The 24698-nt window shown below is 41.8% G+C and overlaps 1 protein-coding gene across 4 annotated transcripts in view; it reads right to left on the bottom strand.

Annotated features, from left to right (window-relative positions):
* The window catches only part of foxp2 (forkhead box P2), a 104224-nt gene extending 79911 nt beyond the window's left edge, over window positions 1-24313 (bottom strand). For 3 of the 4 annotated variants that reach the window (XM_046072069.1, XM_046072068.1, XM_046072067.1), the window contains exons 1-3: window positions 23932-24311; window positions 14894-14960; window positions 14070-14135 (exon numbers count right to left, since the gene is read on the bottom strand). The gene's annotated coding sequence lies outside the window, so the exon portion shown is untranslated. Of the gene's footprint in view, window positions 1-14069; window positions 14136-14893; window positions 14961-23931 lie in introns of all 4 variants that reach the window. The other variant, XM_046072070.1, reaches the window with a different exon arrangement.
* Window positions 24314-24698: the final 385 nt, after the last annotated feature.

Below are 24698 nucleotides of genomic sequence, written 5' to 3'. Positions count from 1 at the left end.
TACGCTGAAATGTTCAGATGAACAGTTGTATTTTATAATAAAACATACAGTTGACTTGGAACTGACCATGATGTCACTACTTGAAATTGGTGAGCTATTTCAGTTATACAAGCACCATTCCATTTGGCATTGGGGGAAATTTACAACAAAAGTATGAATCTAACTACTAAAAATCATGCAATTGATTTGTATTCTTAAAAAGCTGGTCACAATAATATTCAGATGGACTTTTTGCAGCAGCAGAAGGGCTATATTAGAGGAAATTTGCAATTGGAGAGAATACATTATAATTCATTATACAGCAGCTATTAAACCTTCAGTGGAAATGCTTTAGTACAAGGATTGAGCCACTTATCATACCTACTCACTACCTTTAAAAGCTGTCTATGTTCAGTACTCTGAGTGGCAAAAAAGCAATCGCTGATGACTTTGAAAATAGGACTAGATGTACAATTTATCAAAACAGAAATGGCTGGCGGGGATTTCAGAGAATCAAGAGTCGAAACTGTTTGTTCAAAATCCCAAGAGAAAGAAAGATTGCAATTTATGGAATTAAAAAAACATAAATTTAGCGACACCATTTTTAAAAGTTATCAATAGAGTGGTTTGGGTTGTGCTGTCCAAAAAACAGCTTTAAGACATTTAAATACGAAAAGTGTATTGTTCACAAGTATGGTGCATGGATCGCTACCCTTTATTAAAAAATCTGCGCAACTTTATAAGACTCTTTTAATGTGATCTGTTAAGGACGTCAATCTAAGAAAATTATACAACTAATTAAATAGATGACTTGCAGATGCATGTCCCTGTTGCAGTTTGTTTTATGCAGTCTTGGTATGTAATAAAGTGGTTTTACACTAGGTTGGTGATGTTTGTGCTGTAACTTTAAATTCATTTTTGACGTGAGCACAATATAGACCAATATTGTGTTTACAAACATATACAAGAAGAGAGAGGATTCATTAAAAAACTCATAACGCTAGGCCCCAAAAATAATGTGCCGAGCATGCATTAGTGGCTTAAAACACTTGTCAAGCTTTCATGGGTGACTTTTAATTGACACATAGGCGCCCAATTACACTTTGAGACAACATTTTCTAAACAAACCGTGAACTCGGGAAACATTAACTTTCCCTCTGTATTGCCTTTTGCCCCTGTCGGAGCCTGTTGCCATCTATTCAGGAAGACGTATGGCAAAGGGGGTGTTTCTGACAGCTTAAAAGTACCCATCAGCTGCCTGTGAGACATCTCCCTGCACATCCAGCCCCGAACCTCCCCAAACAAACAGCAGGCTCCACTTCAAATACATAGCAGGACTATTAGGTAATCTTCTCCTTTGTTCACTCTCTCTGAGCCTTGGTGACTAACCTCAATCTCTCCCTCTTCCACCTCCTGCCTTCAAGCTGACAGCACAACACTTAATGCCGCCAGGACTATAGGAGTGCACCATGACAAATGGCTATTTATCTGGAAATACATACATGTCATCTTATGTATTCAAAGAAGTTGTGTTCATTGTGTTATGATGACAGTACAACGATGGTTTTGAGTGAGAGGGATAGAGAAGAGGAGAACGGCGGCACAAGGGCTCTTTGTTTTGGGACGGGACAAATCTGAGGTTTCCTTTTGGATATTCAATATCCTGCAAGGTACAAAACAGAGTTACAGTAGTCTAGTGTCTGGGTTTTTTGGAGGGGAGGGGTGCAGAGGCTTGCTACGTGTGTCTGTGAATTGTTGCATGCTTCTTAGTCAACTGCTGTGTGGCTCGCGTGAGTCGCTTCCAACAAAGCCTGGGAAATCAATCAATCTGCAAAGAAATACCTCTTATGCCAGATGTGGCACTTGGAGGAAAAAAAAAAAAACTTGCTGGTATTAGGGACTCTAAGGGTCCAAACAGTATAAAACCATGTTGAAATGAAATATTTATTACAAGTGAATCAAGCTGTCAAAATGCTACGTACTCCACTTTGAATTTCTGCTTGTTATTTTAGGCGGCTTCTCTAAGGCGAAACATGTCAAATCTGTAAGTGTGTAAACGTCTCACTCTGAAACATATCTGAACTATTTACTTAAGAAGTTGCCAGGGAGAATGAAAGACAAATGTTTCATTAGCAGGTGACTTTTTTTTGTTCCTTTTACAAGTCTTCAGTAGTTCCGCTCCTTGACACTCTTGCATACACACAGTGTAATTATAAATGCAGTGCTTGCTATAGGGAGCTGAACTTTTCACACCTTTCAAAGCCACAAAATTGGATGGTTTTGTGGTTGTGCAGCTGCCGCTCCGCGCTAATGCAAGGCGGTGTCATATGAAAAATATTCCTCTCCCCAAACCACAGGGCTGGTCATTAATGAAACACAGGCCGCGCAGTGAGGTCATACAGAGTCTAGATTTCAGCAGCCACACTTAAAAACCGCTCAGAGAGAATAGAGAAACATGAACACAAATCAGATTCCAGCTCCAAGGACGGGGAAAATAAATAAATAGAGAAAGGCACTGGCCCCTCTCACATTTTCCCCCAGCGCTCTGCAAACAACCGTCAACTGCAGCTCAGAAACAGCTCACAATGAGAGCAGACTAAACAATCTGGTCCCAGCCAAGGAAAATGCTAAGCAACTCTGCACACAGGATGTCTCACCCTAATTGCCAACTATCAAATCTCACAATGGAATCTATCCATTTGGCAAATTCTTCACAGCAAACTTGGCAATATACTTTTGCTTTTAAAAGTGTCAACTTTTGTGATGAGAAGACAAAAAAAGAGATGGAGAAACACAGTTTGTCGAGAATTTCATTTCTATCTTGGATTTGCTGTGGTTTATTGAGCTTACCGGAAAACTAGCAATAATGTGTGCTGAGAGGGGGGAAAAAACTTTGATTAGACAAAGGTGCTAGGGGTCTTGTAAACAAGTATTTAAAATCCTCAGCATTAAGATAAACAGACTAAATAGGTCCCCAAAGACGTGCATACTCAGGAAGGAGAGGGAGTAAGGGCAAGCCCAAGTCAGCCAGAAAGACTGACAGACAGTATTGGAGGTGGGCATGGGAGCGTAACTGGAGCCTTGGGACTGGTATAAGAAACAAGGTTACCAGGAGGGACCAGGCTTTAAACAGGAAACTAATGGACAGTCTCTACCATCCACCATGTGGCATTGTATTTTACAGCCAGTCAAAGCCATGCTCGCAGAGACCCCATGACTTCAAACAGCCAAAATAGCAGCACATTCATGAAACAGAACAGAACTACTGGGAATTAAAGAAGGCAGGGAAAAAAGAAAATGCACACACACAAAAAAAGGTAGCAGGCCTCGACAGCAGATGGTAAAATTAACATTTCAACAGTTCCTTCCTTTCATGTAGGTCTCGGCAGAACTTTTTCTTTTTTGGAAAAAAAAAAGAAAAAAGTCAGAGGGGCTTGGGTTTTGGTAAGATGCAATGGTGTAGAAGGCATCTGGAAAAGGGGAAGAGGAATATTGGCTTATTGCTCCTGATGGTCCACCTCAATGAAAAATTAAATAGGTCTGTTTTGCAGGTTTCCCCTCTCTAGAGTGCCCTAAGCTGTGTTATGGAAACATCATCTTGGTAATTTATACGCCAAAGAACACCTGGTGATGAAAGAAAATAAACTATTCCTCCCTTTCTTCCTCCATTTAAAACCCAACACTTTGGCTTTGTGGTCTCTGTCTTTGATGTTTCATTTTCCACTTTTTTAAATGTCCATCCATTTGGCATATTTTGCAAGGAGTTGGCATCTATTGTAGTGTTAAGTCGTTCACAAAATGCTTGTCAGATTTCATTTTGAAGTCTTGATATACACTTCAAAAGGTGCTGTAGTGATGTTATCATGGAGAGACTGGAAGACTGCGGCATCTCTAATAAAGACCCAAACAATGGACAGCCTCTCTCATTTCCAACCCTGTCCAATGGAGCGTCTCTGTAGTACCCATTAATTTGGACACAGTTCTGGCTAAATTACATGTGTTCCACCTCTGTGACATTTTAAATGCAATTAAAAGCTGGTTATGGAAGTGTGCACGGACTTCCCTGTGATGAACGGAAATCACCGACGTGATTAACATGCAAACGAGCTCATGCTGGCAGACTAGATTGGGGTTTGAAAACCTCAATTACTTTTGTGTGATTATCTATTTACCAGTACACAGATTTCCATTTCTCATCTCCAGCCGAGTTCCCCACGCACGAGCCTCAATTACACATGGCACACCTTTATTTATGATGCGCACGATGCTGAAATACAAGCTCTAGTCATTTTTCACTGTGATATATTGCGTCTTTACAGGCTGCTCATGAGGCAGGGCCACCAGACCAACACCTCCTAATGCTGAACCATTTGCTTTGTGAGCACTTAATATGATCTTGATCTCCACCACCCTACACACCCCCAATACATCCATCCAACCCCTATTTAAACTCAATTTAATCCCCCCCCCTCCCGGTTAGATAGCAGAGAGAGTAATGAACAAAAGGGCAACCATTTGTCCCTTTCAACTTAATTTTATGCTTTAATAATTTTTATTTATTTCTAAACTCTAACACTACCAAAACTGAATGCCCTTAAAATGCATGAATGGCTTTGTGTGTGAGAGTGTATTTGTGTGTGTGTGTGTGTGTGTGTGTGGTGGGGGGGTGGGGGGGTGTAAATTACCTGCATACTTATTGCAGGTGAAGATCCAACAATATCAAGTGGTAGTTGCAAGAAGGTGTACAGTGAAATTAACTGCAGAAACACTCCAGGCCTTATAGTATCATCTTGTTGATGCAATTATTAAATCAACGCTTGGCAGCGCAGGAGGAATCCAATTTAATTAATTTAAACGGCTGAATAGTGACAAAAGTTTTTGTAAAAAAAATTACATTGAAATATACATTACATTTTCCAAACAGGCAAGATTTAAACTACACAATAAACCCCTCAAACTTTTTTTAAAGGAAATAAAGCATCAACTAAAAGAACAAAAATCTTCCAAAACACACAAAAAATGAATGAACTACAGTACAGTGTAACTGTGCCAATGTGTACTTGCTTTTCAACCATTTTATCTGAAGCGTAATGATTTTTTAAAAATAGTGTAGTGCACGGTTTTATTGTTTGTCAGTGTTCCTGCCTGTTTCTCTGTGCCCAGGGACAGGAAGAGAAAGGAAGACACACATTTCTGTGGCACAGCCAGGCTTCTCACATTGTGCCCAGCATACATAAAACATGCCCTGTTGCTTCAGCTGGAGCAAAAAGGAAAACAGTGCCATCAAGTGAAATTTCTGAGGATTCCTCAAACACCTCAGCAGATCTATCACCTTATCAAACCAAAAGCAGTAGAATAACAGAGTAATCTTTGGTAAACTTCAATTAGTAGTATTTATTTGTCCAAAATAAGAGATTTTTTTTCTTGTCAAAGAGACACCTCATCACTGTTCTCCAACACTTATTAAACATAATTTTTTTGCAATTCAAATATATTCTGTACATCTGCATAGGTTTACAAATAAATATTCAAATCTTTACTCTGGATGAGAATATTAGAAACAAGAGCACCTCTCGCTCAAGTGGTGAGATGATAAGACAAGAAATGAACATGATGCTTTGCTCTCTTCATATTCAGAATCCTGTTTGAGGTACCTAAGGAACAAAGGGAATCATTATTACTATTTGAACTCATTTGCCAGGACTTGACTACAACACTGGTGTAAGGTTGCTAGAGTAGGTAGAGGGGAAAAAAGCAGTGGATCCTACATATTGAGTGAGTGAAACTGGTGGTGACGGCTAGAATCATGAGTGAGAGAGAGAATAAAAGAGAGGAAGAGGGGTAGAGCTTAGATAATAGCAGATAATGGACAATTAACTCAGGCTAGTAGTGCCGGATGCAGTGAATAGCAGCTTGTGGTGCAGCAAGTCCCCGATCACCACTCAGCCATATTCACATTGGGAATACAGGCGATATCAAGCTGCAGGCTACTGGGCCTCAGAGGTGTATGCGCTGCATTAGCAGTCTCCACAATGCCTTCAAACAATGCTTGATACCAACAAAGTGTCCCAAAGTGCAAACGCAAGCACTCTGCCAATGGGAAGTCTGTGTTGCCATAACCTTGTCCATTGTTTCATGTCCTTTCACCATAAAAATAAACCCAGTAAATCCATTTTTAAAAATGACATAGTGCCATTCCTGGGTGCAGGCATAGACATTAGCATAATTAAACCTATATAAAGGCTAATTGCATAAATAAATAAGTGAATGTCACCACTGTGCATCACGCAAACAATGCATGGGTTCATATCAGGGGCCTCAGAAGTATTTTAACTGCCCACGCAGACCCTCCCCACCACCAACACCCACACCCTTCAAGCTCCATCAAAATCTATTGATCTGTGAAACACAGGGACCCAGGGGAGGCAATTCACTTAATATCATACATCTAATGATGAGATGAATAACGATTATACCATTTGGTAATTAAACGTCTTACAAACCATTTAACTGACTGCGCGTCAGGAGGGGTCGCCGGAGGTCGTAACTATAGTTTTTCATTTCTTGTTTGGCACGAAAGCAGGAGGCAGACGCAGGAGGTAAAGCTGGGGGTGGTGGTGGTGGTAGAAAACACTGCATGACACAATGGTGAAAACACACTAATGACTGTTAGCAGCTATGCCACTAATCCCTAATGCTGTCAAGACTTTGAAGGGAAAACAATTTGGAGGGGGCGAAGGAAACGGAGGAAAATAAAGCCAGACAAACATCTTAGCTTCCATGGATTTCTCTTTTTCCCCTCTATATTTAGAAATCTCATTAGCTCGCTTGCGCGTCCTTGCACAATAAGAGATAAGTGAGTGAGAAAAATAAGTCCATATTTATTTAGTGACCTGTAAATACATGACAAAGGTGACGTGAAAGAAGGGGGAGGGGGCTATGTACAGACTCCTTCCCTCTTTGCAAAAATGTGTCTGACCCACACAAAAGTGTGTTAAACACACGCTCTGACAGCCAATTTACTGTCAACATCCAAGACCCTAATCCTTACTTACAGGCAATAATTACCCAACATTGCCATGTCCGTGTGCTGTTGTATGGACGAGCTAACTCCAAAGGCTTATTCTTTAACTGTAATGTATACAGTATGTATGGGTGAGGCAGGTAAATTGAGTGAAAAAGTTTTGAAAAGATTTTAGGCGTTACGAAACATACACATACCAAACATACGTCCAACTGCTTTGACGAACTAGCCTCTCCCTTCCATCCTATCCTCAGAGAGCTAACAATACCTTTCTTCTGTATCTGGTCCTAGCACATTCGCACAGCATTTATAGACAGAGGGATGTGTGTCATGCTCCTGGCTCCTTATTGAATGATAGCTAGTAAACATTGTCATTCCAAAGAGAGACAGGATTAAAGCCTGCTTTGCCTATTGAGGGGAACAGTGCGTGGAAAGAGACCCGGAACAATAGCCAAATGGAGGACGGTATCACAAGGGTCCAATGTCTGCCGTGATGAATATGTGGGAGATTATAACCCATTCCATCATTTCCATAATGTAAAACTCTCTTTCTTCTTCACCCGCCGACTATTCACTAAATAAATGAGAAAACTATCACCCGCGCAGAAATATTTGACAAAAGGCAGAAGGGAGGGAGACTGAGTTTTGAATGACCCCCGTGCCTTTGACAATACAGGCGCTGTTCGGACACATTCGGAAGCAGCGGAGTGAGTAAGACCTGGTAGAGTATTTATCACTGTGCACAATGCAAATGTATTACCATGTCACCTATACCACTTTACGGCACAGAATGGAACCACGGCAAATACAAGGGAGTTTCATATAATACCAGGTGGAAATATGAATGCGGGGTTCTTTCGAAGTGTGGCTTTACTGCCTCGCTAGCACTCTAAACTGAGGGATCGTTCAGTGGACACCCTGTAGCCACAAAGAGTCAGCCCTTGCATTTAACCAATATGCTAACTAGCCTGGCTAATAGGTCTTTCCAACAAAAATCTTTTGAATTGGACTGACTGACTACGGGGTTTGAAAGAACTTCTGAAAAGAAAAGTAGAATTACAGAGTTGAGAGTCAAGAAAACGTGAATAAAAGGGGAAATGATCAAGACTACCTTTGGCTGTAGGTGAAAGGTAATAACTTTTCGTAAAAATGCTTTTTGAAAATCTGTGAAAGCTATCTGTAAGTATGGCTTCCGGGAAATACACAAAGTAAGAAATAAATGGCCTTTGCTTGATAAAGTTATGCTATACACTGATTGTAGACTATGGATTGACAATATAAGCGGGCACTTGACTGCAGGTCCTTGAATCCAACTGTTACTTTTCTAGAGAGCTCTTCAAAAAACATTAAACTTGTGAAATTCCTGAGCCATAGAAAAGATCTCCCCACCCAGTGCTCTGCTCACACCTCAACATCACTAACACCTTTTCAGCTATTCACTTGATATATGTGTGTCTGTTTGTGAGTGTGTGTGTGTGTGTGGGTGTGTGTGTGTGTGTGTGTCATCTGGTCGATCACTGCAGTCTATTCCAGAGATTTCTCCCATGGTAACCTAGTTTATTTACTTTATCTATAATATAATGCTTCAGTGAACATTTGCAACTTTGAGACACAAGTTTCAATCAGTCGTCTAGCGGCGGTGTGTTCATGCTCGCGCCTGTGCTCAGCCAGGTGCAGAGAAGAGATGAACACCGCCGCCAAAGAGACAGTGCAGCTTCAAACCGAAGGACTGACAAAGAGGTCCCAAAATAATACAAAATAAGAACGGACAGCGGGAGAAGAGGGAGAATGGAGACAAAAGGATAGCAGAAAAGGAGAATAAACTGTACAGGACAGCGGGGAGAAGAACTGGGAGGAAAGGCAGTGGTGGATTTAAAAAAATAAAAGAGGGCAGCTAAAGTAAAAAAAAGCGATATTGTGTTGAGAGACAGGCAGAAAGAGCGAGAAAGACAGACAAAGAGAATCTTAGAAATAGACAAAAAACAAAGTGAAAGAGAAAGCATGGGAGAGGGAAAGAGAAAAGGGGAGGTAGACAAGGTGTTCTCTCTGGGTAGTGTAGAGCAGGTCTTGTCCAATAAACACAGGTGAGCAGCTCGACAGGCTAGGACCACCAAGCTGACTGACAGCAGAGAGCTCTCACTGACCACCAGCTTTATGTTACATGACATGAGGAGTGCAGCTCAACTGACAAAAAGAAACTGCCTGCACCTCTCAGACTGTGGGAGGGAGAGGGGCTGGCGAAAGCACACACACACACACACACACACACACACACGGCTGTTTAAAGCGGCATCCACACAACATGAACACAAAGCTGCAAACACAAAAATATCCACTCACGCGCACACCCAGACAGGAGGAGAGCCATGCCATTTCCTTTCACAGGTGAGCAGAAGAAGGTAACACCCTGGTGCTTCAGTTACTTAGTGGGAGAAAGTGAGGAGTTGTAGGGTGGGGGGTAGAATGTATGCTGTGTGCCGACCGAATCTTTTCCACATGACGGGCCTCGGGCTGTTTTTGTCAACTGCACTCTTGAGCAGCAAGGAGTCAGGTAGTGTGACCACATGATTGCCCAAGAGGCACTGTGGTGAGAGAGGGAGAAATGGGAAGAGAGAGGGAGTGAAAGGGAAGAGAGAGGGTGAGAAGGATCGGGGGGCCGGGGACAGGACCGATGCAGTGCGCATGATGAGGTGTAATCACAAACCCCATTCAGAGTGCAGTGGAGTTTGTCAACATACACACATTCACATTCCACTGTCTGTCAGCTCTATGACCCAAATCGAGCATGCTGTGTGTGAGCGCGTTTTTCTCACCCCCCCACCACACACACACACACACACACACAAGGATGCTTTCTGCCCATTTCGCCTCCAACCAGGTAGTAAGGGTTGCACTGTCTAGGCTTGCGGTTTGTGGTGAGGAAGTCAGATTCCAAGCTCTTGTAGGGTTTCACTGTCGCCTGTATCCCTTTTCAACCCGCGATCAAGTGATCATTGTGAACAAAAGCTTGGCTTGATGCCTCTGGAGTAAAAGCTTTTTCAGTGGCTGTGACCGTGTGGTTTGATTTGAAACTTTTACTTAAAAAAAGAAAAGAGAGAGAGAGAGAGCTACAGCGGAGGAGGGCACCATCTCACGAAGGAATCTTAAGAATGTAAAGACAATAAAAATTTGTCCCTTTCATGATAAAAATATTTTATACAAAAGTGTTTAGACACACTTATGTAATTAAAAACGTAATCTGCAAAGAAATATATTTTGAGTGAAACACCTTGAATGCTGTCCTTCCATTTATTAAATACGCATTAAACTAAATCTCGTATTAATACGTAACATGGAAGAGAACAAACAATCTCATTTACATTTATGCAAAACTTTGTATCTGATTAGTTAAACAAGTCCAGGAAGCCAAAATCCCACTGTCACATTTTCTCCTGAGGTGGATATAGTTTCCTAGAAACCAATTTCTGTCGAAAGCATACATACATAATGTTTGCATTTTGGAAATGCCTCAAAAGTACTAGGAATTCAGCACTGATTTGTCTGCAACTCTAAATACTTCTATTACACTGTAACATACTATGCACTCCCTGAGATAAATAGAGATCATCAGTAGGTTAAACTAGTGTAGATGTTGTTGATGTCATAATGACAATTTCGCTATAAAACACTGGACTGTGAAGGGCTAACATAAACTGAGAGCTATGTGTGCAGGCTGAAAAATGAGGCTGCGTGACAGTTTGGTGATAACACACCAGTTCAATCTGTCAAGACAATCAGCATTTAGACCTTGGGAGAAGAATGCGCGACTGTGTGCGACCGATTCATTGGACACGATCACCTGCGAGTGAAGCTGCTCATAATTCTTCCCACCTGAAATAAGGAGTTCAAACTAAAGTCAGGCCGCTCTGATGTCATGCCTGCCTCGGGTTGGGTTTCACAATAATCTCAGACTCTTGGAGAGATGCCATCGAGTCCAGCTTCCGCACCCAAGATTTCTCCAATTAAATTGCAGGGAAAGAATAACACATGAAACACTAGATCCCTGCTCGTTTATAGAAATTAAGGTGATGCATGCAGCACTTGCAATCAGTCATTTCTAAAGTATCACTCATCTCTAGTATGAGGTGTACATATACAGAACTAGTGGAGGGGCCCCCCAAGTATACTGAGGCCACCACTGCTGAGGGTAAAGTTACCTTTTTCCCCCTATTATCATTTCCAAAATCACATCTTCTGCAAAATAGCATAAAGATTTGGCATTTAAAAAAAGCAACTGGATAAAAAGTAGAGTGGGGGTAAGAGAGAGAAAGGGATAGCATAGGCAGCCACGAGGATCAATAGACTCATTGAGCCTCTTTATCTTCTCCTCAAGGAATGATGGCAATACTCATTCTGAGCCTCCTCACCTCCCCGCTTTCTAACTCCATTCTCATGGCAACTGGACAAACACTCCATGCAATCTCTTTTCTTCCCTCCCAGCTGTCTAACCCTGCATCTCCACATCCTCTCTTGTTTTTCTACTCCGTCCCTCAGTCATTTCTGTTTCTCATCAGACCTGTGGAAAGATAAATACCTGACGCTTGGTAAGAAAAAATATAGTATAGAGTCTGAAAAGTTCATATGGAGTAGAAGACCTGGACTGAATTCGGTCTTGTTATGGTTATATGTTCACTGTCTGATGGGTTTCACATGGAGCAGCAAAGAAAAAAGCTGGGAATATACATATCAGGTGTGAAAAATATTTCCTCTGCGGAAATAATGTAAGTACAGTTCCGGAGTCTATTTAAAAACAGGACAGCTCCTAATCCGAGGGATCAGCAAAGGGCAGGACGTCAGTGGACGATCCACTTTTGCTCCAATTTGCTCACAGCACGACACTATCAGACCCTAAACCAAACCTCATTAAATCAAAATATGGAAACTTGGGGAATTTCCAAAACTTCCAACTTCTCTCCCTCCCCCTGCCTAAGTATGAAGACAAAACAGTGGACCATAGAGAGAAGGGCGCATGAAGAACGGCAGTGGGACTGAGAGCAAAAGGAAGGAAGAGAGGGAAAGAAGGGAAAGTAAACCTTTGATGAGTAAGACTTTTTTTGTTAAGCGAGGGGGCTTAACTTTAAAATATTCTGGATGGCAGTGAATGGGGGATTGACCAATGGCCCTGATCTCAGCCACACACTGGGGCACAGGGGTTAATGGTGGATAAAGATTAGGGGGGCGGGGGGGGGGGGGGGCTTTGCCTGATCTCCATCCACCCCCACCCCGCAGTTTTTACCTTCTCCACCAATCCCAAATCAGCTAGACAATTGAGGCTGCCAATGGGGAATGATCCAAGTCCCTTTGATTTCGGTCTCTACCCCCTCGACTGCTCTTAGTGCCCAGGGTAAAGACCCGTGGAGGTTCCTCCTGTTTGCCCACTCACAGGGACGACAGTTAGCAGGCTCAGAGAAACCATTTGAGGATTGGAAATGGAATGACAAGAGGTCTCTGATCTATGACAAGAAATCAATTTCAAACTGGAAATGTGGGCAGAGGGCTGTTCAGTCCAAACTGCAGCTTCTTTAAAGCAGCCAAAGATATATTTAATTGCTGTAGATTTTTATATATGTCTACACTGAAAGTACGGCTCGTAGTGTTGGGGCAATTACACTTTTTTTGCAATGATTAGAAGGACTTTTTTTAGGCCAGCAGATATGCAGTAAGAGTTCATCTTTGAAGATTTAACTGAATACTAGACAAATTAAGAACTAATATTTAAATCTCTTTTAGGTGGAAAAGGAAATCTGGAATCTGTTTCACTCTGGAAAGATAGGACTCTTAGGGAGGTGAACCTGGTTCTACAGCCAAGCCACCCAGCATCTTTGCTCCTGCCCACACGCTTTAATCATAACTATACCTCAAAGATGCAACTTCACAATGATGTAGCAAGATAAATAGATTTTCACCCTGGGGTTGGGCAGAATATCTAAATAAAACGTATGGCCTGGATTCAAAGAAAACGGACAGCATAAGTATTTAAATTATTTATATTGTAATGATTGATTGACAGCACATGGAACATACCTGTAGCACATCACTCCATTTAAACATTCACACACACACACACACACACACACACACACACCACTCTTTTGACCCAAAACATGATTCTTCACTGCCTCGTTTAGTTTATATACTTCCAAACCGACAAAATTTAACATTTTACTGTGTTTCTTCGCACCATCAATACATTAAAGCGTTTGGAATTGTGCGTGTGAGTGTGTGGGCACTCATGCGGCATGGCTGCATGGGTATATTCAAGAGATCTAATCAATAGAATGGCCACATTAGTCATGTTGTCTGATATAATTGGTGATTCCCATTACGCGACCTGAGATTCCTCACACTCATTTGTGGACTGACCTGGTGACAAACACCATCTCATATCATCATTATCTTGGAAAAGGGAGCTATCTTTGAACATGTCCAAGTTTTGCAGAACTACAAAGATGCAGGATCAATCAACAAGTTGAATTTATTAGATATTAACTCATAAACAGATAATATTTGATATCACCCATACCTTTCAATCATAAATGTTTATTACTTAATATTCAGGTACAAAAAAACTTTTGATAAATGTATAACAAGATCTGTCTTGACATGAATCTCCCACATCCCAACAACTTTTAAAGTGAAAGCTTTTTAATTGTAATGGTTTTAAATGATGTAAGATGTAATAGTTTTTAATTTGAAACTGGTTTTGAAATGCTATTTTTCTAAACACTACACTGTTAAATAAAAGCCCACTATATTATGCTAAACGGCAAATTAACTTTTCTTAACAGGATCACAAAAATACCTTACAGATCATATAAACAATACCCCTAACAAAAATATGTACTAATAGGTACTTTTCTCATACCTGGCTCTGCTGTTTTGTCCTTTCAGCACCCAGGATTGTGTTACTCTAAAGCCAAACCCCACCAACAGTTATGACTGATGTGGCTCATTACAGTGTGCACATTAATCTGGGAAAAAGCACAACACCAGGCATGCAAGGACAACGAAAACTGCTTTCACCTACCACTTTGGACTTTACAGTGTGTGTCGTCTGCTTTTTTCTACGGGCGCAGAGTGTGCATATTTCATCCTAAAAAGAAAAAAAAAAACAAGGGGGAAACATAGTGGTTTGGACTAAAAATATGAGCATCACATTGAGCAAAGCTCCATTTCTCCCTTATCTAGTTTCTGTATAGCCAGAAAAGTGTAATATTCTGGCTATACAGGTACACTAACATCAGATTAAAGCTAATTTAAGTTAAGTTAAAATGGCTTTAACTTGTGTTCACTTTATTCTGTCAGCTACAAATCTCAATCAAGACATCAACAAAATAAATCTTTTTAAAAATCTGATATCCAAGCTTGCCCACATTTGCCGTCCATAGTGCATATCATAACTTCTAAGTTAGAGTAAATTGAAAATCCTTGGGGTGTGAAAACCAAACAGGCACAACTGAAAGGTTGCCCAGTGGAGGGGGAATTCTATCAAGGTGGACAAGATTAAGATTTGTTACATTTGAGCAGGGAATGGGGCCCCCTTGACCTCCACTGGCCACTACAATCAACCAAACACAGTGGGGTTAACAATACTGTAACACAAAAATAAAGACACAGTTGGTGTCTCGATAAAAAAAACATAATCAGTTTATCCATTTGTTCAAACCAAAAACAACTCTTTCCTTAAAAGAGTTTTGCTTGGAAAGATGAATGATCTTGAGAATACACTGTAGGTTACTGTTCATTTTAACACTGATCCTTGAAAAGACACTGTTAATGCTACTCTAATCTTTCTCAAGGTTGAGGATTCTTTGACAGATGGACATGAAGGGACCATGTTCAAATACTTACCCTTAGGGAGAGAACTTGCTGTTGTTGTCCGTCACAGGAGTGGAAGGAATCCAGCGATGTCAGCTATCTGAGGTAAGACAAAACAGTAGGTATACCATCAGTCCAAATCTATTCATGAAACGCTGATCTTTTTTTTTTTCCCCCCCTTCTTCTTTTTTTTCCTCTTTTAAATGTTTCCTCAGCACATTCAGTGCTGGTGCGGACATGTGTGGGCTGGATTGTGTCTTGCATATTGTCTTTATGGCTTGTATGTGAAAGCAATAAACTTTGGAACAACAAAGTGCACCTGGATTATGCTATGAAGCATGAGAGCATGTGTGTGTGAGTGAGTGCATGCACAAACAGGCAACATAAAGTACAGTACAAGCTATAGTCCCCCCCCCCCACACACACACACACACACACACTCCTCACTTCTCTCAAGTTAAAAGGTGCAGTGCCTAGAAGGCTCAAGCTCTCAACGCCAAGTAAATTACACTGTAAACCTGACACGATTGATTTCTCATGTAGGTCCATTCAGCTGTCTGCATCTAAGTACACATGCTATGGCATCCATATAATTTAGAGACCATTAGTATTGATGATTTTTTGTGTTAATCACACAACTACTGCAAGAGCGTACAATACAACAACTGTAGCTACAGAGTGCTCTGGACATTTTTACTGCACATATATCACATTTAGAGCATCAGGGGAAAAAATTAATTCCCCTCATTGAAGCGAGTGGTGGAGGCAAATTTCTGCTGCCGGGGGCATGTGGGGCACAAAATGGCCTGGATGTTCCTCTCTGAGATTTTTCTCCCTTTTATTCTCCCAGAATTCCAATGACCCCTACAGGCAACCAACGAGTGCTGAATCCTAAGGAATGTGCTCTCTGAACTGTACAAAAAGCCCTCAGCTCAAAGAGCACAGCTGAAAACAAAACATGCCAACTGCTATAATTTTTCACTGTTTTGAGTTTGTGGAAACAGATTGCTGTGCAACATTTACACAGAATGGGGTGAGAGGGTTTGAGGCGGGGGTGGGCACCAACTAATGCAATGTAACAACAGATATGAAAAGGTTTGACAAGTTTAGAAACAAATAGGGCATTATATAATCATGATTAAATTGTATTGTGTACATCTACATTTTGAACATCTGAGAAATATAGTTCTATGTGTATAGAGTAATAAAATTAACAAACCTATAATGAGATTTTTAAAAAACCCTAGCTTCATGGGATGACTAAAGCTGTCAAGCTCACAGTCAATTAAAACAAACAAATACTTTGGTTTTAACTATAATTTAGATATAAAACATGATCTACTTACAATTATTTGCTGCTAAGAAGACTTCAATATCTCAACACCTCTGGGCTGTGCAGATGTCATATTTTATTCACTGGAAAAGCATTAGGAATGCTATTAGTCTGTATGACCTCCAATTCGTGGGGATTTACAAATACCACACATCTTTATGCCAAATATAAACCACTGGTAAATTCTATCAACTTATAAATATGGCAAATGCATTCAAGTATTCATGAAGGCCTAATAATGCTATAGGCTGATATTTACATAAAGCACTCGTGCACTAAGTCAAGATAAACTATTTAAGACCCGGACCACAAATACCTCCACACTGCAGAAAAAGGAGGGTCCTGCAATGAAAGAAGACATTATGCTAACAAGTCAGATTACTGTACACAATAACTTTATCTTAAAAGTAAATACCATCCTTGGTGTTGGAAAAGGGGTGGGGGAATTATGGAAAGTCACTGGCAATATTTCTGTGGGGACCAAATGCTCCTTATCAGTGTTAGTCGAGCAATTCAGGCCCACCCGAAGAAAGATGAGTCTTCAAACTCATTCTATTCATGGTCAGACGTGTAATTACCCTCAGCTCACAGTCTAGACGTAACCGCTTTCACAGTATTTAAGACCCCCTATGCAATGCACGGACGCCAGCTCTTACGACCAAGCCCTGCACGTTAAATCTGTGGGCAGATAAATTAGCGAAGAATGCAATAAAATAGACACAATGAGAGGAACTTTATCCTCCCCGCTGCTAAATGAGATTTCTTTGAAATGCAGATCAGTGGCTCTAGATTAGTGAATTTTAGCTGCTGTCAACATCATAACAAAATACAAATGCGATTGTTCGCTGGCTCCTTATCTCCTTGCTTCCATCTGTTGGCTGGTTATTTACTCCCCCCTGATTTACTATGCAGATCTAAATAAGTCGCATCAAAAGGAGGGCTTACTGCACAATGCCTTCTTAAGCTTCTACATCAAGGTATTTGAAAAACCGGTAGTCACATGAAAAGGCTGCCCATCAAAGGCACATCTCTAATGAACTCTCCCATATCAGAGGGGGCTTGTGGGGCCTGGCTTTAATGCCGTCTGTGTGGTGAGAGAGGAGCACAACTACAAATCAGACCCACCAAGAGAAGGGAGGCAGAGAAGAGAGGAGGAAGACATTGAGGGGGGGACAAGAAAGGAGAGGGAGGAGGCCTCAGTTATCAGATGAGATTAGCTCAGCGCAGGGACAAGTCCTATAGGTCTTTCCATCCATCCATCCATCTCTCAACTCTTAGTTCTAGGCTGAGGAAGGCACTCATGAAAAGACTACATCAGCATTAGATTAGAACAAGTTACAATGGATTAGACTGTAGTTGGACACAGGTTAGTCATGCTGGAAAAGAAAACCGAATATAGCGAAAATTCAACAGCCGCCTTTCGAAGTTGCTCTAAATGAACTGCCCTTAAGGCTTTTTATACAACTGGACTGAAAATCAAAGAGTATTAATATATACCTGTCAAAACATGACAAACCAATCCAGTTCCTCAGAGGGAGAGAGGGAGATGCTTGGACTGTGAAAAACAGGAAAGAAAAGCCTACTCTTCTGTCTCCTCCCTGTCATTCTCTCTAGGTCTGCAAACAGCTTTGGTAATCTCGAACAGAGCTTTTGCATTACGCTCCTGCAATAACCTTTAATTTCATGGTGTATTTGTTGCATTCGGCGCACAGGCCGGATTACAACCGACAATCTTCAGACTTATATGGGGGAAAATAAACTGCATGGAGAGATCATGATCTGTACCCCCACCCACCCACCGCCATCATCCTGCTTTGTAGCGGTGTGTCTGGAGAGACCCCCACCAACAAGCATGCAGTTTACCAGTGAACAATTAGCCCCGGAGCAAGAGCAGGCCCGGCACTGGCACATGTGGTTAAGAGGCGAGCACTGCGGGAGAGCGCCAGATGATGAAGGGATGCGGATGGGAGGAGTGGGAGAATAGAGGACACTGGGAAGGGGGGGGGGTAGAGGAAGGGGTTTGCGTGTGCCAGACACGCGTGTGCCAGTTTTTGGCTACTGTTCATGTCCTTTGTCATTCACTTCCAGCAACTCTTTACAGAAAAGATAAAGATAATACGAGGGGGAGTTACAACCCCACCCCCCAATTCCACAACTTGGACTCCGAATAATAAGAACCCATCCAGATTGAGCTGTAATGTGAAGGCATCCGACGGCTGAGTCACTTTGATACACAAACCCAACTTCTCATCCCTCCCTTCACCCCGCCTCAAGCATCCCTCTGCTGTGTAGCATGCCAACTGGGCCCAGTGCCAGTCGCATTTGCAACCACAAGGGACCCGTGTCTTTTTGCCTTGCCTAATGAAATGACAAAACAACAGATTTGCATATGCAGAAACAGGTGTTGTAACAGGTTTGACTCCTCTTGACCCAGGCCGTGTTAAAGAGAGGAAATGCGGGGGAGGGGGATAACATGCAGGAGAAAAAAAAAAAGTTTATGAGCAACAGCTGCCTGGAGGTATTTAGGCTCTAATGGGCACTCAAGTTTGCACCATCTGCCCTGCTGCTTGCCAGAAGTGACAATCTAAATTAAAAACCACTCATCAAATATCATAAAAATAAACCATTGTTTTGCTGTGTCCATATGTTGTGGCCATTTTATTTCGTTCTCAGAGAGGAGCATTGGGGGCTGAGCATCGAGGCCTATAGCTGTGATCCAGGGAAAATCCAGAGAGCCGCACAGTAGCCTGTAATTACCCTCCCACCGATGTGCTGTCTTCAGACCAGAGCCCTGCGTCATCCTACACATTATCCAAGTCCATCCTCTCCACATTACAAAGGAGAAAACCTAACAGAGGCAGTGTGGTGAAAACATGGTTACTGTTTAGAGTAGGATTAGGGGTTGCCATCCAAGAGCGCAAGCTGGGTGTTCAGCTGCTGAAAGGAGATAAAATCACTACACTATACTTGCCTGTAACTAGATAACTGCCATTGTGTTTCATGCAAATTTATTTTTGACATGCCAGAAACACAAATTGTGGTGGAGTGTGTTGCTGTGAAACAACCCAAACGTAAAAGTGATGCATTTCTGAAAATGTCAAATGAAGCCCCCCACCCCCTTCACATTTGGAGCAAATGGTGTCCTGACCCAAAGGGCTCGACTGGAAACATTTCTTGTGTCCTTTACTGAAAAACATAGCTACTGTACAACACCCATGCCCAGCCAACCCCACTCAACACCACTGCCACTACCACCCAACCCCCCACTTCCCTTTTTTCTCTTGTTTTTATTTAGATGGGTGAGACAGAAGGAACAAACCTGAGACAGTCGTGACCCTGCGCGAGTGTTGTAACTTGGTCTAGAGCTACGCCGGCAGAAGGCAGCACCATATGCCCTCAGCCCCGAGCTGGATGCTCTTTCTGCAGCCTAATGTGCCTGTCAAAAACGGTTACTATCACGAATCCCCCCCCATGTTTTTTTCCCCTCACACAACATGTTTGAAATAAACATTTTTTTCCCCCCTCTCTCTCTTTGCGTCTCTCTGGGTAAAGAGGAAAGGTCCTTGGAGATGTGAGGCAGAGCGAACGCACCGACTGTTTGTTTGTGTTTCTGACCTGGATACAACTCGTAAATACTTAACAGTCTTTGGGAGACTGGAAATGACGAAAGAAGTGTAACTTTATTTTCCTTTCCCCTAATTTTACTTGTACTGTCAAATGTGCAGCATATCTATCACACCACTAATAATCCAATGAGGTTTTCATTGCTAAACAGATGCTACAGAGGTCTTCACAAAAAAGGCACTTTAAATGATAGTTGGGTTGTATCTACCGCTGTTAGCTTCAGCGCTGTCTCACATGAGGTTTTGACTGTTTTACGAGTGACAGGCTGATGGCCGAATACGGTCTGAGCAACAGTGACCTTGCCTTTTACCATGAGTGACCCTCTATCTTTAATTCAGGGCAACACCCCTAAAACAACACATTTTTTTCACACCAGGATACTGTCCATCTGACCGTGACTTGAATAAAAGCTGTCATGCCTTCACACCACACTGACCAGCAAGTAAACATGCAATTGTTAACTCAACAAGGAAAGGGAAAAAAGCAAGTAGGGAAAAAAAACAAGCACAGCCTGTGGCTGCTGTTGGTGTACTGTGATTCAAATGGAGTACATAGTTTATTAGATAAACAGAGAGACAGGTCAGCTAGTGTTACAGGCCAAGCTTATGGCAGCTTGGAGTGTCATATCAACGGCAGACGATTAACTACAAGGTCACTGTCAAGACTGTGGTGCCATGAGGTGAACTCTAAGCCTTATGAAAAGGCATACATTATTTAACAAAGCTTTAAAGAAATACTGTGTACACAAATCATAAGTTTGTTTTATAACTTAGCATGCATGTCCCTTTCCATTTCAGACTCTGACACACGCACCGGCCAAAAGCTACTTGGCTTGTGAGAGTTGAGTCATTTGTTTGTGGCTTTACAATCCTTGGAGGGCGGTACGATGACGCAAGATATAATATTTGCAGAACAATCTCTGCAAGATATTTTGACACTTAAATTGTTTTGGTCCAAGTAAATATATAACCACATAGTCTTTTTGACTCTGCCAAACAAACATGAAAACCCATAAAAATAAACTCTATATAAATAAATTCTACATGTGGCTATGAGCTGAGATGAAACAAATGGCCAGTGTGAAAAAGTAAGTCAGTGACGGACTCTTTCCTCAGATAGCTCTTAACTCACCCTTGTGCGGGCAGCCTGCAATCTCCCCTCTAATCCTCATCCCCTGACCCCACCCTGCACAGCTTTCTCCAGCCAAAGAGTCACAACGTTTCTCGCTCAAACAGTGTGGAGTCGGGCTTAAGAAGTGACCCCGAGCGTAACTAAAAAAGTCTGAGCTGTCTCAAGACTCTTAGTAACTGTGGCACACAAAACATCATTACTGCGATGTGGATAATTACAGTGCAAAAGGGTGGCCTCTTAAGCATGTAATACACTCTTTTATCTTAAGAAGTCAATCTCTCTGAGTCTGACAGCTTGCAGCATATGATCCTGGTAAACAAATACTTTTGAGAGGCACAAAAGTGCCATTAAAGGCCAAAACTGTCAACACAAATTCCATTCTTACACAGGAGGGGGGAGGGAACCAAAGCGGGAGGGGGGGTGGGGGATGAAAGGGGAGGAGGGGAGAAAAAAAAAGGACTTGATCACTTCTGGTTGCTTTAACTTGCATGGAGGTTGTCATGGAAACATTTCTATGAAGTTAACGGGGATAAAACCTGAACATAAGGCCATTTAATTGCCTTCAAGCTTAGTAACGGGGCCAAGTTAGCTGTATATGAAAACACACTGTGTAGGTAACACGGAAGGGGCTCAGTGAGATGTTTGGAAAAGTGAAGCTGGTGCTCCAATCCCTTGATTTTCTTACCCTGCCCCCCCCCCCCAACCAAATGCAGCAACACCTCAAGGGTTGAGCGAGCAGTCTGTTTCATTACAGAGGTGTTGGGGGATGGGTGATGGTGCAATTCAATAGCTAATCCAAAAGTGAGCAAGTGTTTCATTGCCTAAGAAGTGGTCCGTCTCAAAACAGCATGGATGTCATATATGTCCACTTTCTGGACTTATATAAAATTTGCACTTTTGCACACATAATTTTGCACCTGCCATGTATTGTAAGTTTGAACAGTTCCTGTGTTCCCAGTAAACGCACAAGTTTTCATAGGACTCTCAGAATTACAAATAAATTGCAAAGCACAACCTACTATAGCTCAGCTGGAAGCAACAATTTCCACATCTAAGATAAAATCATGCATCAACCGGTGTCCATTGAGCTGAAAGCTGAATCTTAATTTTGATAAATGATTGAAACGTATGACAGGGTATACACATTAATCCTGTGGAGGACATTCATTTTCCTATTACCATAATGTAGAGCACGACCGCCCGATGATAAATGCAGCAATCAAAAAATGGATGCAGAGTGGGGAGAGTCAGAGTAATAAGTGCACTGCTCCCAACAACGGTCAGTCTTGGTTGGAGACTAATGGCAAGTCTCTCTCCATCTCTCCCTTTGTCCTGACGAAAAATTGCATCCTGTTTTACAGAATAAAGTGACCTTATTTAACGCAAACACCACACCGGCAGCAAGTAAACAAAAGTAAAAAGAGAGTACGGCCTGTTTTGAACATGCTTTAAGAAATGATTACAGGAGCACTTCAACAAAGGGGCTGATTGTGCACTGTCGCTGACATATTTCACAAGGGGCATTTATTGCCGCCTGGCCTTTGAAGAGTGAGAGCTGCTGAGTGAGGGGGGAACTGGCCCACACCTGCATAACTGAGGAGGGAACACCTGTGCACCCTGCGGCTTGAACAAGGAGGGTCGATCCAGCTAATCCAGGGGTGAAAGCTGATCAGAGAACAGGCCCGAAGAGTTCAGCAGCTCCCACTACCTTGTTAGTCTTTCTTTACCAAAAAAAAACAAAACAGTTACATCTATTGATTTTTGGGGCCTCAGTGATGCAACAGAACAGTGGCAAGACACAGAGAGTGAAACAGAGGAAATCAGTAGAGGCTTTCATGAGCTTTCAGTCTTTAGCTTAATTAGACAGAATTTTAGGTTAATCCTGAGGAAAACTAATATGCTACCAGCATCCCTATTTGTTTCTGGACAGCGAAAAAAGATGGAATCTAAAAATGGAGCAAGCAAGCACGGTAAGGTGTTGACTGCTGATAATCATAGATATTGACCATGCAGACAAAGCATAGATAATTAAATTATACAGCCTATGCTTTCAGGCTTATTGCATTTCATTTTTAATGTATAGGCTTGAACTTAAGAAACTGAGAGAAAGGTATTTTTAAAAACATGATCATTGATGAAAAAATGCTTTTAAAAACTATATGCAACCCCTGTGTGTCACAGGTGATAACATAACATGGCTACAACAGTAAAGGAATTTTAAAGACTGCAGTAATCCCTGTCTATTTGATACATAACAATAAGATGTCATATAGATTTAATGTGATATAGCCATTACAAGTTGCATTACATATAATTAATTAACCTTTTTGCTGTTTTAATTAATTAGTTACTGAAATAACCAATAAATTACAGCAAACACTAAATAGATAGTAAACCAGCTTTCATTGACATTAATGTAGGTATAATCTGACATTATTTGTTGTTAAAGGCGCGAATACGTCAAATAAAAATCGCATAGGACAGTTGTCACTATTATTACCACATTCAGCACATTTATGAACAGAATACGCTTTAAAATTAGTTTTCTCATATGTTATTTATCACTTGGTGGTAAATTTTAAATTTTGTTTGTGCTAAAATTTGCAAGCAGCATTTATAAATTCAAATAAAAGTTTAAAACAATATGCAGATAGGAAACAATAAGTTGTCTTTTCAAAAGTCAGTGTTCAGCGATCAGACCAGGCAGTGCCTGGACAGTGCTAGCTGGAGGTCCTAACATAGAAAAGCCGAAGCCTGCGCTAGGTGAAATGTGTTAACAGCTGCTCGGTAATCAAAAAGCACAGGAAGTCCACGCGCAACGTGCAAATAATAGCCTAATGTTGCAAGTCAAGTTGCAAAGCGCTCGATAACGCAAGGCAAACTTGTGGCCGGCGGACCACTTCCTAATTCAGTGCAGTGGACAGAGGAGTAAAAAAAGTCAAAGAGTGCGGAGAGAAATAAGCTCTTGGGCAGAAAAACTTACCACAAAAAATGGCAGGTATATTTCCCTCACGGTAAAGTCAAAGGGACGCACCAGGTGAGAAGTCGCCGTCCTCTATACTTGCAGAGATCTTCACACGTGACTGTCCAAGTTCACCATAACTCAGAGAAAATGAACAACAAGCAGCAGAGTAAATAAAAAGCTCAAAATATTCCTCCGCTGGGCACCGCTGTCGGAGACACACACACTCTCTCCTGCTGTCTCCCGTCAACGCCGCTGTTATTACTAATGCAACAGAGGGGAAAGCAGTACACTGAGTCCTGTTTGAATGACGCGCAATGCGAGGAAGACGCGGCTTGTTTTTTTTCTCGTTACGATTCAAACACACATCAAGCTGTATCCCCAGAAAGCAAGTATATTTGGGACTAGAAACCCCCCCGGGGGAGGCACTTGCTTGTACGCGGAGGTGTGTTGTTATTTTTGGGCGTACTGCGACCCCGTGTGACGTCAGGGCCACCTGCTAAACAAAAAGTATTTTTAAAAGTTTGTTTTCCCCCCTTTCCAAACGTTTTACGGTATCGTGTTTCTCTAACAGCGGCCGTTCATATCTGAAGGTTCAGGAAGCTTCCACGATAGGCATCGCCATACATTTCTGTTGTCGGGGATTGAACCGGTAATCTTCCAGTAACGGGACGGTCCTTCTGACCTAAAGACAAATGCGCCAGTTCCTGTATCTTAGAAACTTGTGATAATATGATGGGGATCACCAAGAAGTCGCTGTGTTGCAAAGACACCCGCAAGTGGGAAGT

Source organism: Micropterus dolomieu, linkage group LG16 (assembly GCF_021292245.1).
Source record: "Micropterus dolomieu isolate WLL.071019.BEF.003 ecotype Adirondacks linkage group LG16, ASM2129224v1, whole genome shotgun sequence".
Lineage (NCBI taxonomy): Eukaryota > Metazoa > Chordata > Actinopteri > Centrarchiformes > Centrarchidae > Micropterus > Micropterus dolomieu.
Note: the sequence above shows the minus strand (reverse complement) of the source record. Positions and strands in the feature narration are given on the sequence as shown.